This window comes from Phocoena phocoena, chromosome 19 (genome assembly GCF_963924675.1).
Source record: "Phocoena phocoena chromosome 19, mPhoPho1.1, whole genome shotgun sequence".
Lineage (NCBI taxonomy): Eukaryota > Metazoa > Chordata > Mammalia > Artiodactyla > Phocoenidae > Phocoena > Phocoena phocoena.
In genome coordinates this window covers 11,096,432-11,112,516 of record NC_089237.1, presented here as the reverse complement: position 1 = coordinate 11,112,516, position 16,085 = coordinate 11,096,432, and the positions used below count along the sequence as shown (strand labels likewise).

The 16,085-nt window shown below is 44.7% G+C and overlaps 1 protein-coding gene across 2 annotated transcripts in view; it reads right to left on the bottom strand.

Moving 5' to 3' along the window:
• The window catches only part of RPTOR (regulatory associated protein of MTOR complex 1), a 343,232-nt gene that overhangs the window by 232,424 nt on the left and 94,723 nt on the right, over positions 1–16,085 (bottom strand). The gene's annotated exons all lie outside the window — the stretch shown is intronic.

Genomic DNA, 16,085 nt, shown 5'->3' with positions numbered 1-16,085 from the left:
CGGAGCGGCTGGGCCCGTGAGCCATGGCCGCTGAGCCTGCGCATCCAGAGCCTGTGCTCCGCAACGGGAGAGGCCACAACAGTGAGAGGTCCGCGTACCACAAAAAAAAAAGGAAAGCAGGATGACAGGATGAGATGCCTCCAACACCCCTTTCAGGAAGCAGGGAAGCCTAGACCATTCAGATTGAGTGAGCTAGCAGCTGTCCTGCAGGAGGACTGCAGAGAAGGGCGGCCTTCCAACAGGGGCCCTGACCCAGCAGCAGAGCCACCAGGACCAGGTCAGCAGCTGGCCCTCACCTGCAAAGGTGAAGATGCACAGACACAACCAGCAAGGCCTTTCCCAGGTAGAGCCTAGAAGCAGTCCTGCGTTTTGCACCAAAAGATGCATAGTCCTTCTCAATAGATGTCTGTGACAGCAAAAAACTGTAAAGAGCCAAACTTTCATTCTATTGCTCTTAGGGAATATACAGAGCAGGGGGAACCTAAGAACCCAAACCAGCCAAATGAGCCTCAAAAACAGTGCTGAGTGAAGGAGACACGAGTGCCACAAACAGGGCAAGCTGACCATGATCCAGTTAGGGTCTTGTTCACACACACACACACACACACACACACACCACTCTTAAAAAAAACAAGTGAACGCAATTGAGCTATTTGTAATGAGGTGGATAGACCTAGAGTCTGTCATACAGAGTGAAGTAAGTCAGAAAGAGAAAGACAAATACTGTATGCTAACACATATATATGAAATTTAAGAAAAAGAAAATGTCATGAAGAACCCTGGGGTAAGAAAGGAATAAAGACACAGACCTACTAGAGAACGGACTTGAGGATATGGGGAGGGAGAAGGGTAAGCTGTGACAAAGCGAGAGAGAGGCATGGACATATATACACTACCAAACATAAGGTAGATAGCTAGTGGGAAGCAGCCGCATAGCACAGGGAGATCAGCTTGGTGGCTTGTGACCACCTATAGGGGTGGGATAGGGAGGGTGGGAGGGAGGGAGACGCAAGAGGGAAGAGATATGGGAACCTATGTATCTGTATAACTGATTCACTTTGTTATAAAGCAGAAACCAACACACCATTGTAAAGCAATTATACTCCAATAAAGATGTAAAAAAAGAAAAAAAAACAAGTGAAGGCACAGGACAAGGCTGCCTCTGAAAGATGAGGGGGCTGTCAGGGACTCAAAGGGGCTTTAAAGCCACAAGTCACTTTCTCTTTCCTAAGCCCAATAATGGGTAAAAACAATTTATTTGATTAATTTCTAAACTGTGCATGTATTTACGTGCATGATTCCATAATAAGCATAAATGGCCTAATTCACTCCCCACAGCAAAGGAAAGTATATTATTTGACAGGAAAATAATGCCCAATATCTAACCTAAGAATTCATTCAAAGACAACCAAATGTCTCCAAGCTCATTTATGTTCATGTTTTCATGTCTTCTGAGTATGTGGAGAAAACTGTAAATAAGATTTCTCTGCAGATTGCCTGGCAAAGAAAAACAGATGATTTTTGTCATTGTGTCAATTTAGTGCTGCTTACAAAATATAATGGAAAACATGAAACTATCCCACGACCTGCAATCCCATTCCTAGCTATTTACTCAAGAGAAATGAAAACATATGCCCACACAAAGGCTTTTACATGAACACTCACAGCAGCTTTGTTCATCACAGCCAAAAACTGGAAATAATCCACAGGTGCATCAGCAGGAGGATGGAGAGAAAGGTTGTGGGATGCTAATCAATAATAAAGGGGGAACGGATCACCGGTAAGTGCAACAATGTGGATGAACTTCAAAATCATTACGTTGAGTAAAAGAAGGCAGACACCAAAGAATACCCAGTGTGTGATCATTTGTACAAAGGTCAAGGAGATACCTTTGGTGATAGATGGCTTCTAGAAAGTGGTTTCCCTTGGCCAGGAGAAACTGGCTGGGAAGGGGCACCAGGGAATTTTCCAGGTGATCAAATGTTCTTCATCTTGTTTTGAGTGGTGATTAAAGGGGACTGTACAATTGTCAAAATTCATCAAACTAAATACTTAAATGCTGTACACGTTATTGTATGTAAATGATGTCTAAAACTAGGTTGTAAAAAAGTTCGTAGAATGGCTTATAAAAAAGGGATGTTCTGAATAAAGACACAGACCTACTAGAGAATGGACTTGAGGATGTGGGGAGGGAGAAGGGTAAGCTGTGACAAAGCGAGAGAGAGGCATGGACATATATACACTACCAAACATAAGGTAGATAGCTAATGGGAAGCAGCCGCATAGCACAGGGAGATCAGCTCGGTGCTTTGTGACCGCCTGGGTGGGATTAGGAGGGTGGGAGGGAGGGAGGGAGACGCAAGAGGGAAGAGATATGGGAACACATGTATATATATAACTGATTCACTTTGTTGTAAAGCAGAAACTAACACACCATTGTAAAGCAATTATAATCCAATAAAGATGTTAAAAAAAAAAGGATGTTCTAAATTTTTAGAGATTTAAAGAGACATGAAATATATAAAACTGAAAACAGGACAGACTTTCTGGTGCACCTCCAAGTCTGGTGTTTTGACTGTGAATTACTGAGCCCCGATGTGCAGGGCTGTGAGTCCCTAACAGTGCAGAACACCATCCTGATGCCAGGAGACTCTGGACAACACTCTTTGTCACAGCTGGCGCCCCTGAACGACACAACAGGAGACCTGTACTGGGAGAACCCTAAAAATCAGCGACAATGTAACAACCAACATGGAATAACAAACAGCATTCTTATACTGCATTCTAGAAACCCATTAGAAAAGGGAAGGGAAAAAAGATCCCTTTAGCAGGAGCAACAGAAACTCTGAGAAGAATCTTTGTGGAGAAATCCTCAGACCCCATGGAAAGACATAAAAACAAGTGCAGAATAAATGGAAAAGTACACCCTAGTTATGGTTGTAAAATCACCCAGTTCTTCTCAAGCTGATCTATAAATTCAGTACCATCCCAATCAAAATCTCAACATAACAGTGGTGAAGGACGGGCGTTAGGGGCTTTGCCAAGAGCAAGGAGAGTTCTGGGGCCCCCATTCAGCTCTCCCTGAGGAGAGCTCCCACCTCCCCTGAGACACACCTGGAGTCTCTTGCTGGCCCCCTCGTGCCATGACTCGGAACCACTCTGCCCTCCCAATCCGTCTAGCTGAAGACTCCAGGAGCAACCCTGACTCAGCGCAAGTCCCTTCCAATCTCCCCCAGATCTCCAAGTCGGCCACCCCCGATCCCTAACTCAGGCTCAAGCCTGACCATCACCATCTCCATTCCTGCTCTGGAGCTCCAGAGCCCAGGGCTGACACAGAAGACGCATGAAGAAGAGAGGCTTAAGCCAGGTGGGTAAGCAGCCGCCTTAGAACCGTGCGAAAGATGAGCAGGTAGCAGAGGAACTGGGGAGAGGCAGACGGGGGTGAGAGGGACGAACACCCTCCCGCAGGCGGCGGGCTGGCAGGGAGGAAAGCCAGACCAGAGGGTGGCTGGGGTGGGGGCGGAATGTGATCGTGTTTTGACTTGTTTGTTGTAAGCAGGAGGCGAGTAAGCGGCACCGGAACAAGACTGACCTTGAGGTACCTGGGGGAGGGGGGCGGGAGAAGATGAGGGCGCTGGTGTCACGGCAGTGGGAAAGCTGGGCTGAGGCGGTCTGGGGAGCAAGAGCAAGGGACTCCAGAGCGACAGGACGCTCAAGTGCGCCTCCCTCACTGACTGCGAGTGTGGCAGAGATGGAGGCATTCGCACCTCAGGAGGGACGTGACGGACTGGCACCCGTGTATGCACAAGGGGATGCCGCCGGTGGCCATGGTGGAGAGGGGCTCCCCGCATCATTAAACTTCACGGAGCCCCTCTCCCAGCTCGGCTCCTCAAGGGGTGTGGTTGTATTTATATCAAATAGATGTTCTTTCTTCATAGAGTCTAAGAAGCTACAGACTGAAAGACGTGCCACTGCTTCATGCATCACGAAGGGAAGATGCTCCCGACTCAACGTAGTACGACACTTTCTCATCACCTGGAAATTACACCTGATACTTCGTGAAAGAGCTACTGTAAACTGAATCGGACAGGTTTATCATTTATCACTGTTGTATGGATACGTAAAGAAAAAATAAGCCACAGCCACTGACTCGGGTATTCCCACACTTTCCTTCACGCTCAGAAGCCCATTCTCTGCACCAATTTGCCCCTCAGAGCCATCGACACACACAATTTCACTCAGTGTCACCCCGTCGACCATGGGCAGGGGGGTGTGACATCTCCATGGCGGTCTCTGGGGGTCTTCCAGGTCACAGACCCCCATTCAGGGGATCTGATTCTGTCCTTTGCGTTCGTCATCCGGGACTCCTATCTTCTGCACAAGTGGGCCTTACAGGTAGTTGACCGACTGACCCCTGTCCAGTCACACCCCGGAGTCCATACCCGTGTCAGCACTGATTATGACACACATCCCGATTCCAGAGATGTTAATGTGAAGAGAATAGGCACCTTAGAATTGACAGCTGATATCTTCATGAAAATAGGTTACAAGGTGGAAGGATATTTTCACCAGAGACCAGGAATCATTAAGAATCAAGTGGAAATTATGGAATAAAAAAATATAATCAAGAATTTGGTATGTCTGCTAAATAGCAGATTAGACTCCATAAAAAAAGAGGATTTGAGAGCTATAAAACAGGTCAGCAGGCAATATCCAGAACTGAACAGAATGTAAGAAACATACAGGACACAGAGAAAAAGCCTAACATACTCTTATTCGAGTTCCAGGAGAGAAGAGACAGAGGTGGCATTTGAAGTGATACTAACGAAAAACATTAAGCCACAGGGTCAAGAAGCACCAAACAGGATAAAGACGCAGTAAACCACCCCAAGAACACTGTAGTGAAATGATGAAAACTAAGAAAGAAGCTTTTAAGTCGGGGCGGGGGGGGGTGGGGGTTTACCTTCAAAGGACAAATATTAAGATTCACAGCCAACTTTTTAACAGAAAGGACAGAAGCCTGAAGATGAGGGAGAAACACTTTTAAACTTGTTTAAACTGAAAACAAAAACTAAAAACCAAAACAAACAAACAAAAAAACACCCCTTTACACCAAAAGAAAGAAATTGCTATAGAATTCTGTGCCCAGCAAAGATAGCCTTCAAAACTCAAACACAGGTAAAAGTAAAACATTTCCAGACGAAGAGAAACTAAATAAATTTGTTTCCAGCAGACTCGTGCTAAAAGAAACATTAAAGAAAGTTTTTCAGGTTGAAGGAGAATGACCCCTGGCAGAAGGACAGAGATGCAGGAAGGAATAAAGAGTGTCAGAAAGGGTAAATAAATGGGTATATCTAAATAAATATTGAGTGTATAAAACAACACTACTGTCTTGTAGGGTTAAAATAAACATAGAACTAAAACACATGACACTGACATCACAGTCGGGGAAAGTGAGTAAAGGCGGGAGGTGTGATGTTTTGGGGTTCCTGCACTGTATGAAAAGTGGTAGAAGCACTAACTTAAAATCCTCGTGTGCAGAGACCTCTAGAGCTACACTAAACCAACACGTAAGCTGACATATCAACACATAGCTCATACAGTCTGCAGTGTGTCACTAACAGAAGGGGACGATGGGATGATATTATAAAACCTGATTGCTACAAAAGAAGTCAAAAAAGGAGAAAAAAGCAATAAAACCAGGTGAGACAAAAATAAAATAAACAATGAAATGGTAGACTTAAACCCAGATGTGTTGTTAATTATATTAAATGAAAACAGACTAAACATTCCCATTAAAAGACAAGAAAGCCCTGTAACTCGGTAGGTGAATGCAGCCTCCAGAAAGCCTGTGCGCTCAGGGCCTCCTAGGGCAGCTACACTCCTGGCTGCACCTCAGACGGGCCAGGTGGAGGAGAGGGCAGCTTGACAGAACCAGCCTCAGGTCACCCTAGTAAACTAAGACTAGCCCATCCTTTACTCATTCATTTGAACCCCTACTGAGTGCTTTGGGGATATGAGGGCAAGTCAGCTGCTTCCTCTGGCTTCAAAACAAAAGTCCTGACAGACCAAGACAACAGCCAAAGGAATAAAAGATCAGGCCCCAAGATATTAAAAACCTGGATTCCTTCTTCCCTCAGAGGCAGACATCCCTGCTGTGGCCCTAGGCGCACTCTCAAATGTTCCTTTGCAAAGCTAGGGCCTGCTCTTTCCTGGAGTCCCCTCCTGCCATCAACAGTCTCCAAGGTCCCCCACAGGCCCACCAGCCTGAAGCCCTCCCTTACAAGCCCAATGGAATTCCACAAGGTCCCCGGTCAATCGCTCTGTTTTTTCTCCCTCAGTTTAAAAGGTGAAAATTTTCGTATCGGCTGAGTAGAAACATACTCAGCTGAGTAGAAACATACTCAAATTAAAACAAGGAATAGTAGAGTTTTAAAAATAAAGGAGCTTCTAATCTTCAAGACGACTAAAACACTGAGAGGAACTGTATAATCCCTATCTCCTACTCCTGTGTGTCCTGCAGAAATCAGACCCAATGCTGTCCAAAATGATTGCCTCTAAAAAGATCATCTGACTTTAATCGCTAATACAGACTATTCTGTCTCATTAAATAGATAAGAATAAACTCTTGTTAGAGCGAGAGCATTTTAAAGCTGAAATGAATTTTAGAGATTTATCCAAGGTCGCAAGTATTCAGCACAATTAAAACAGGTCTCCTGACTCCCAGGCAAATGCCTGTGTTAACTGTTAGGGAGTTATCACTAAGTACATTAATTAAAGAGCAGCTTTGTAAAACAAGAAATTTCTTTACGGCAATGAAGGCAGGAACACCCTTTCCCCACACTAAGCTACCCCACCCAGATCGCTCTCCCTCTGAGTTCCACATCTGCAACTCTAGGATGAGTATGGAAAAGTACAGACACCACTAGTTAGATGGTCATCTTCCTGAAAAGAGGACAGTATACTAATGGTCACTTCCATTACCTGCAACTCTCTTCGTCAATGAATTGGGTGTTCACTTACCTACTTTTTATGTATTAAAAACAGTGACTTTTAACAATGATGAAAATATTAAAATTATAAGTAAAACCACTATGTCCTCTCATTTGAGGCTATACCAAGAACCTATAATTATTAAAGAAGTGTCGCCCTCACACTTGCATTCAGCCCCAAAGTGGCCCCTCACACACCTGTGACCCACAGCCAGCTGGAGTCTACACTGCATGTACACACCCCCAAAGCACCGGGACCACTTGGACAGGTACAAGTATCTAATTTTAAGATGATTAGCCATCTCTATTCTTTGGGTTGTAAACCCCTTTAAGACAGGCTGTTATCTTCTGACTACAGGATCCCTCACATTAACAGTTAAGGTGCTATACATAACCGATGTTTATTTTTTTCAAGATGTTTATCCTTTTTTTTTCCTTAGAGTATTCAATATAACACTTTTCCTTCCACTAAGACAAACTGATTTCTCACCATTTGTTGTTTTTCTTGGGTTAAATGCCCCTAATAAGCTTAGCTACTTTAATGCATGGAGCTGGTAAACAAAATCAAAGGGAACAGGTTTGCTGAGCAGAGACCCTTCCACCTGCCCCCCACTGCCTCAGGGTGGTGACTGCAAAGATGGCGCTGCCCTCAGGCTGCTGCCCTCTGGGCGGTGCTCCCCACTAAACAGCTCTCACTGCAGTTGGTCCTACAGACAGAGGGACCAGCCATCTCTGACAGACTCAAGTCAACTCTGTGGAAGGGAGAGTAACAAAAGCTGACCCCAAGGCAAAAATGGCTGAAGGAAGGCCTCGGGCAATAGCTTCTCTAGCTGCTTACATCACACACACACAATGCATGGAAACAAGAGAGGACAGAAGTGGCAGAACGTACTGCATGTGGATTCCACAACCCAGGCCGGTAACATGTGGGTCCTTCTGCCTCACAGTCTCATTCCTACACGAAGTGATACTTGGAGAACAGGTATTTTAAATCAGATGTCTATTATTAAAGTCATACATAGTCATGATTTTTAAATGCAAGGTGTATGGGATTTAGGGTAAAAGTCTTCTTCTGCATCTACCCGAAACTCACCGTGACAAATGTTTTGTGCATCATTTCAGGGATTATCTGTGTAACTACATGTTGGTGGGACTAGAATTAAGCAACACAGCAAGATGTCACAAGGCAAGTGGAAACAGTGAACAACTAAGGGAGCCACAGGCTCATCTCCCATTATGTTCACTCCAGGGCACTTGAACAAGTGGAAGGATGGGCAGATCAAGCGACCAACCAACCTACCTACTCATACATATACACGAACACATCCATGTACACAGATGTCACACACACCTACACTATTAATCTGACAAGAAGAAACAGCTGAATTTCTGTAAGTTACATATGCATATTCTAAGACTGCTGAATACATTTTATTTTGTGCTTTGCTTTTTAAACTTAGCATATTTCAGTATCTTCTCATAATAGAAGTCAAATAGCCTTAGAATTCTGTGTTCCTCCAAAGTTTGAAATCTTTTGGAGGGAGGAGGAGTGGGAGAAGACCCCTGTGACAACATTCTCAATTTCTTCTACATTTATTGATTCATTTTGAGTTTCTATCTTTTCTGAGGTCAATTATGGCCATTTGATTTTCCTAGAAAATTATGCCTTTCATACAGGTTTTCCAATTTATTTGCAACGTTTTGCAAAGCACTCCTTGATGATGCTTTCAATTTCCTCAAATCTTGAGCTATTTCTCCTCAATCATTTATGATCTCTCCTTGAATTTTATTGAAATTTGGCTTTTTAGCCAAATTTTAATCAAAACAAAGCTTAGTTATAAAATCTAGTTATAAAATCTTAGTTATAAAAATCTATCAAGGAACCTGCCCTACATGCAGCCCTTTAAAAGAGAAACTTCCTTGATGACACTGACACAAGTCCTATATAACCCTCCTGGCTGGGCCATGTGCTTTACATCCTGTTCACAGCAGCATTATTCATAATAGCCAGAAGGCAGATACAACCCAAATGTCCATCAACAGATGGATAAACAAAGTGTGGTCTATTCAGCCAATGGAATGTAATTCACCTATAAAAAGGACTGAATTACTGATACATACAACAACATGAAGCACATGGATGAATCTTGAAAACATCATGCTAAGTGGAAGAAGTCAGACACATAAGGCCACATAGTGTATGATCCCATTTATAATTTTATGCTATGCGAACTTCTTCTTAATTTTTTTAAATCTCCATTATATATCACACCAACAAGTAACTCTTTGACATTTAAGAGGGGGTGTCCAGAAACCATTGTGAAGCCCCAACTCACGAATATCACTGAGACATACAGTTTCCCCTGTAAAATGAAATCAAGTATAAAGAGAAGTGGCCATTCCCCTCCAATCCATTCTCATTTCCCCCTTGATCAGCACTCTCTCATTTGACTGGAATATAATTTGACAACTCTTCACAGTTACACATGGTGAGCATACGGTGGGCTCCTTGCCATCTCCAAGTTTCACATTCCATTCTTTAAAGCACCACATCTTCTACTTTCTGACTTAGAACCAGCACTTCCTCAGACATCTTTATTTCCATCCTCACACGTCCTCCAGAGCTGTTTACACAGAGCCCTGCATCTTGGGCCTCCAGGTTAACTCAGGAAACCAGCCCTGCACATGAAATCTGTGAATGCCAGACATCTGAGCTGCAGTCTTAGTTTCAAACTGACAGCATTTGGTCCTCATTTGCAATTTGTCACACACACAGAGATAACTGTCTTGTTAAAAGGAACGTGAAGATGAGAGACAACGACCTGGAGAGGCTAGTTAAGGACAGAGTTAAGCCTGTATTTGTCTCTAAAAATACAACCCTTCAAGTAGGTCAGTTCATAGAGGAGAGCAGGGAACAGAGGTGGTTAGGCAGGAGCGGGGAGCTGGAGAGAAGGTGTGCCCCTGGGGGGTGCACTTCACAGAGAGGGCCTGCAACTCTCATGGAAAGTAGGGATCTGCCCATAGCACTGTGGCCCCTCCTGGTGCAGACACTTTCCCCATTAACCCTCCTTTCACACTTACAAATCTTTTTTTTTTTTTTAATTTGTTTTATTTATTTATTTTTGGCTGTGTTGGGTCTTCCTTGCTGCGCGCAGGCTTTCTCTAGTTGTGGCGAGCGGGGGCTACTCTTCGTTGTGGTGCACAAGCTTCTCATTGTGGTGGCTTCTCTTGTTGTGGAGCACGGGCTCTAGGCACGTGGCCTTCAGTAGCTGTGGCTCGCGGGCTCTAGAGTGCAGGCTCAGTAGTTGTGGCGCATGGGCTTAGTTGCTCCACAGCATGTGGGATCTTCCTGGACCAGCACTCGAACCTGTGTCCCCTGCGTTGGCAGGCAGATTATTAACCACTGTGTCACCGGGGAAGCCCACACTTAACAAATCCTAAAAGTTAAGTAGCAACTTCTCAAAGTTACATTTCTAGGAAGTAGCAAAGCCAAAATCCAACAAGCCCAGGTTCTCTGCCTGGTTACCAGGCCGTGAACTCACCCCTCCCCAGAAAGAGCCAGAGTTCTTCTAGTCCCAATAGGCTATTCATCCTCCAGATGGGCTGCAAAATGATTTCCTTCTTCTATTTTAATGTGCTTATTGTGTTTTTAAAAGAATGCCCAGGTCAGACCTCTGAGCTGCTCTGAGGGTTGGCGGAGGGATGGCCAGGTCTTTATGCTCTCTTAGGAAAAGCAGTCAAAGATGGATTTAGTAGGGGAGTTTGGCTAAGATGCTTCAGAATCTAAACTCCACATCCAGAGGCTGTTTCCAATACCTTGGACTCTGGGGACAGGGCAAGACGGAGGTGTGTGGGCAGGGCTAAAGAAAAGACTTCCAGCTGATGAGCATACATCAGAATTCTCACTGAACCTGGTACATGGAAAAGCTGTCAGGTGAGCAGTGATTGAAAAGAGGGGTAAAGATGAAGTCTGGGAACACTGTCAAGGCCAGAGCAAAATATAAATAAAATGTTTGTCACAGGTACAAATCTTAACATTCCGGGCAGAAAGCAATTAAGTGAAACTGTGAAAACGTAACAGTTAACCCCAAGAAGACCAGAAGACTTTGTCTACAATGTCATGCAAATTTAATGAGTACAGGATGCAAAGTGCTTCACAGCAGCTACTGAATTATGTAAACTGTGAGCCATCCATCCACAATTCTGCCTTTGGCTATGAGTCCTTATTTGCAGTTTGACACAAACAAGCCCAACCTTAGGACCCAAGGAAAGGAAAGGGCTGGTAAAGGCAAGAAGAGGGGGAGTTGGCTGGCCTAGGGGACAGGAGAATGCGAATGACAGTGTGACAATGGCATTAGGAGGGCTCTCGATCTCCCTCACAGGGCCATTTTCACTGGCTGAACTGCAATGTCAATTTGGGACTTGGGTCATAATGTGACCGCCCCAAGCAGCGTCACTACAAGAAACAATCCACCTTGGTCTATTCTACAGATCTCTTTGGACCACCTCCCAGGTGGGAAACACAGTCCTAGGGCAAACTTGGTTTCTTCCTCGAGTTTCTACATTTGACTCTGAAAATCCCAAGAAAAGGGAGAACCCACTTGCGTAAGGTTCTTTGCTGCATCCCTGTAGAGAACGCATTCCAAAGCACTGAAGGGGGCGGGTAAGGAGAGTTGTCTGTATTAACAATACCTGCTGCTCAGGTGCCACAGCCTGTGAGTCACAAGCACCGTGACCACCCCAGGAAGGAGGCCAGCAGTGGCAAGTCACCCAGCAGTGCAGTGGGCTCCAAAGCCCGACCAAGCAAACCGGACTGAGAGCCCGTTCCCTAACACCCACCAATTCTACGGTCAATCCCAAGTGCCTGGCAGCTTGTCTAGAGGCCATGGGATTCCCTCTCCTTGGGGTGGGCAGGTTGAGCTGTCAGGCACATTTTTGGGAGGAGGCAAGGAGCCTGACTCCAGAATCCTAACCACAACCCCACCAGGAGACACTGCTGCACAGAAGTGTTAGGGTCTGCAAACAGCAGCTGTACCTAAACCCAAAGGATGAGCTGGCAAATGCCCAAAACACAAACGAAGTTGTCCACTGGCCCTGGCAACCGGCTTCCTGCTCAAACTCTCTCCTCCCACCGTGAGGTAGAATCGTCACTGCAGTTCATTCGCGCATGCTCTGAGAGGATGCAGACGACTCTGTGATCAATACGAAGGAAAGGGTGATTGTCACTTAAATTAAAATGCAACAATTATTTCTGCTCTGATGATGGACCGGGTGGTGAAGGCTTGCTTTGTTTCAGGAAGACACCTGTCCCTACACATATTCCACTTGGCAGGAAACTCTGTGAAAACGCATCTGTCTAACGGTAAAACCAACTTTCATCCCTTGACCGCTTGACAGAGACTTGAGAGGCATGATGAACTGAAGGGAAGGCTGAAATTGAGAACCTGCTACATGCAATGCACCAAATGTCCTGCATGTGGTAACTAAGATTGGTCCCGTGAGGATTAACTGAGGCTGTCCAGCACCTCGGCTTCCCCCACAGCCACTGTATGGGCCGCCCGAGGCCCGGCTGGAGGAGGGTGCATCACAGCAAGGTGCCAAAGGGCACTTTCCGTCCCCTTTCGTGGACATGCATACCGGACAAAATGGGCTCAGTCAGGGTCACTTCAGACACCTGCCGGCAGTGGAAGTCTTGCCAAATGTCTTCACCTACCTTAGGAAGTTATCGATATTCCCATTACATTTGTTTTCAAGCCACCCAGGAGAACCGCATTTCAGCCCAAGGAAAGGTGCTGTGGCTTCGCTGGTGGCTTGGAAACTCTTTGGGGAAAGAACAACGGAGAGACAAGACCTTTTGTTTGCCATCTTCCACCAGCCCCAGCCCCTAAATCACACCCTGTACTAAACTGCCAGAACCCCCAATTTGTTAGTAAGTCTTAAAAAGATAAATTCTTCACTGTAGACGCTCAGCTTTATAATCTCCTGCTCCCATCTCCCAATAAAACTTTCAGTTAAGACTTATGTTGAACTAAGTGAGGTTTATTTAACTGCAGGATTTTCAGCTGAAACAACAGTTGGCATTTTTCCTTCAATCTCCCGCAGAAACACAAATTTATGTACCTACAAGGTAATAAGGCAAAGTCTTAAATTTAATCAGAAGAAATATTTCACTCATGGCAAACTGATAAATTATTTAGAAAAGGGCTCAATCGGCCCGTCAAGGAAACCTGGGCCAGATAGTCTGGCAGCTTCAGAAAAAAACATCATCGTCATGGTTTCTCTAAACTCCTTCTTGACCCCAAATCACCTTTATCAAAATGTTTAATCTTTAATAGTTAAAGCTAGAAAAGTAAAGAGGGAAAACCAGAAGGATTTTAACACCAGGAAGGATATCAGCTCATCAAGGTATCACTCTTATGATGCTGACAGGTTTTCAGTGGTTGATTTTCTGCACTCCCTGGACGAGATGGAAGTCACAGGATTCCCCAGCCTGCTCCCATCCACGGCAACGTGGAGGCATGCAAAGATTTCTGCAAACACTAATGAAAATGACCTTATTTCCAGTGGCCCAAGCTTTGTGAGTCTTGCAGTACAGGACACAGAGAGAGAAAACCAGATCTATGGGTATCTACATCACAGGTCTAGAAAGTTAATAACGTTCCCATTGTTTTATTGCAGATGCAACCAACCTCTCTTTATTACTGCAGAAAACTCGAGAGCCCTGTAGAGTGCAATGAAGTGGTGTGTGTTTTGCTCTGCAATGTTTCAAAGGACCCTGATTTATAGTTAGGAACCAGGTGCCCATGCACAAACATCTGAGCTTGGTGACTGCCTCACGTTTTGTGCAAACTCTATGAGGAAGCATGAGGCTGCCACACTCTGAAAACCACACCATCGGATGCCAGGCCTCCCTCCCTCTCCCGTAACCCACGTGAAGGGGTGCAGAACAGAGAAGTGTGCACTTGCACCAGGACATGTGCCATTATTGCCCAGTGAATACTGCACAGCCCCATGACTGATACCAGCGAGCCAGTCAGGCATCCCGCTGCACTGTTACCTTAGGCTTGTCTCTGAAATACATAAGTCCCACTAAGAGTCTGTAGCAGCAACATTTTAAACATTTTTATAGTACTTAAAAATGAATGTAATGGTCTTGGCATTCAAAAAAGAAAATATTAAGGATTCATTGTTGTGTCTGCTTCCTGAATGCAGGCAAAAGATCTCACCCTGTCTGCAGGAACTGCTTCTTTCTAGGCTATAGCTGGTACTTTATTCCAATTCTACTTTATAAACCAACCCAGATGGAATCCCACCCCACACTGGTATGCTGGCACCTTTTCCTAGGCATCCAATAATCTGTAAACATTCTCCCTCATCAGCCCTTTGAACTCTCTCTCCTTCAAAAAATTACATTATAGATCTGTTCTTGAAATCCCACTAACTTTAACAAATTTTCTCAGACTAACAACCGTCTACCCAGAGGACTATACTCCTTTGTACTGCTACTGGCCACCCAAAGTTAGCCCTCCCACTATCCTGGGAAGGTAATTTCTCTGTCCTATATGTGATTCTACACTGTCATTTTTGGATCTGCAATCATTTCTCTCTATATAATGTTACCTGCCTTACATGCTAATGCCTCTTCCTGATAGCATGGAAGAGATCTGCTCATAGACAGAAATTTAGATTAAAAATAATAATAATCCTAGTGTAGAAGATTCCATTTACTGTCAGCTAGCATGAACTTACTAATACCTACCAAGCTAAACTAATAATAAAGCTAGCAGTAAATCAACTCTTAGCACACATACACACGCACAAAAATTACACATCACACCAAATGTAATGAACATATAATGTCTTGATATACTAAATACACATTCTAAAAGACTGTATCTTCTATATAATAATTCTTTAAAAGGAAGAAAGTAATTAAAACAGCAGAGACCCTTCCTATGAAGAATTCAATCAGTAGATCTGGTCACGTTCTTTTTTAAACAAATGTGTCTAGCAAAGAGCAAAAGCATAAAGTCAAACCCAGAGGATGGTCAGAAGTAGCTAAGTCAGAAAGGCATTCTTTTAAATTTTAGTAGTGCTGGTTCTCAACCTTCCATCTGCCAGTGACATCGTGTCTTCCGGTATTACCTGTGCACGTTGCCCCACGTGGACGATAAGGTCTGTCTACGCCTCTCACTCACCCCTAAGTGCCTGTCTAGCCTGGAGTACCTTCAAAGTCCTCAAGGAAACTATTTTCTACTGATAACATGGGGCATCTCAACTATTTTTAAAGGAACACACCATCTAAATATCTTTCTGGTCCTCATCCAAGCCCCAAACACACTGTACTCTCAAGAAAAATGCTACTGAATTTTTATATAAACCACCAAGAGGTAACAAATTCGAGGGAGGAAAAAGCAAAGCCTTTAGACATCGATGAAAATCTCCACTAAGAAACTGCCTTCTAAAGAACAAGAGTCCAAGGACTTCCCTGGCGGTCCAGTGGTTAAGATTCCACGCTTCCACTGTAGGGGGCGCAGGTTCAATCCCCAGTCAGAGAACTAAGATCCCACATGCCACGCAGAAGGAAGGGAGGGAGGGAGGAAGGTAGGAAGGAAGGAAGGAAGGAAAGAAAGAAGGGAGGGGAGGGGAGGGGAGGGGAGGGGAGGGGAGGGGGGAAGGAAGGACAAGAGTCCATTACTACTGACTTGAAAAGTTAGAAATGCAAAGCACAAGGACACAGCAGCGGCACAGATATTTTGTGACATTAGTCACCTGGCACCATAAGCAACAGTAAAAAATTACCAAGGGCACCATCACAGGCAGGAACAAATTTATTCCTGGCCATTCTCTTCTCTTGGAATGTAAATAATCCATGAAGAATTCCTAAATCCAGATCATGTGGATAAATAATCCACGAACGAAAATCCCAGACAGGCAAGTGTTTGCTGGTTCTCCAAGACATTCCCATTAGGCTTACGCCCGAAAAGGAGAAGCAAAGATCCATGGGAGGCATGCCGGCAAGGCCACCTGCTCACCACCCCCTCCTTGTCACGTCCTGTAGATAATTCCAGAACCAGCATCACACAAAGCTGT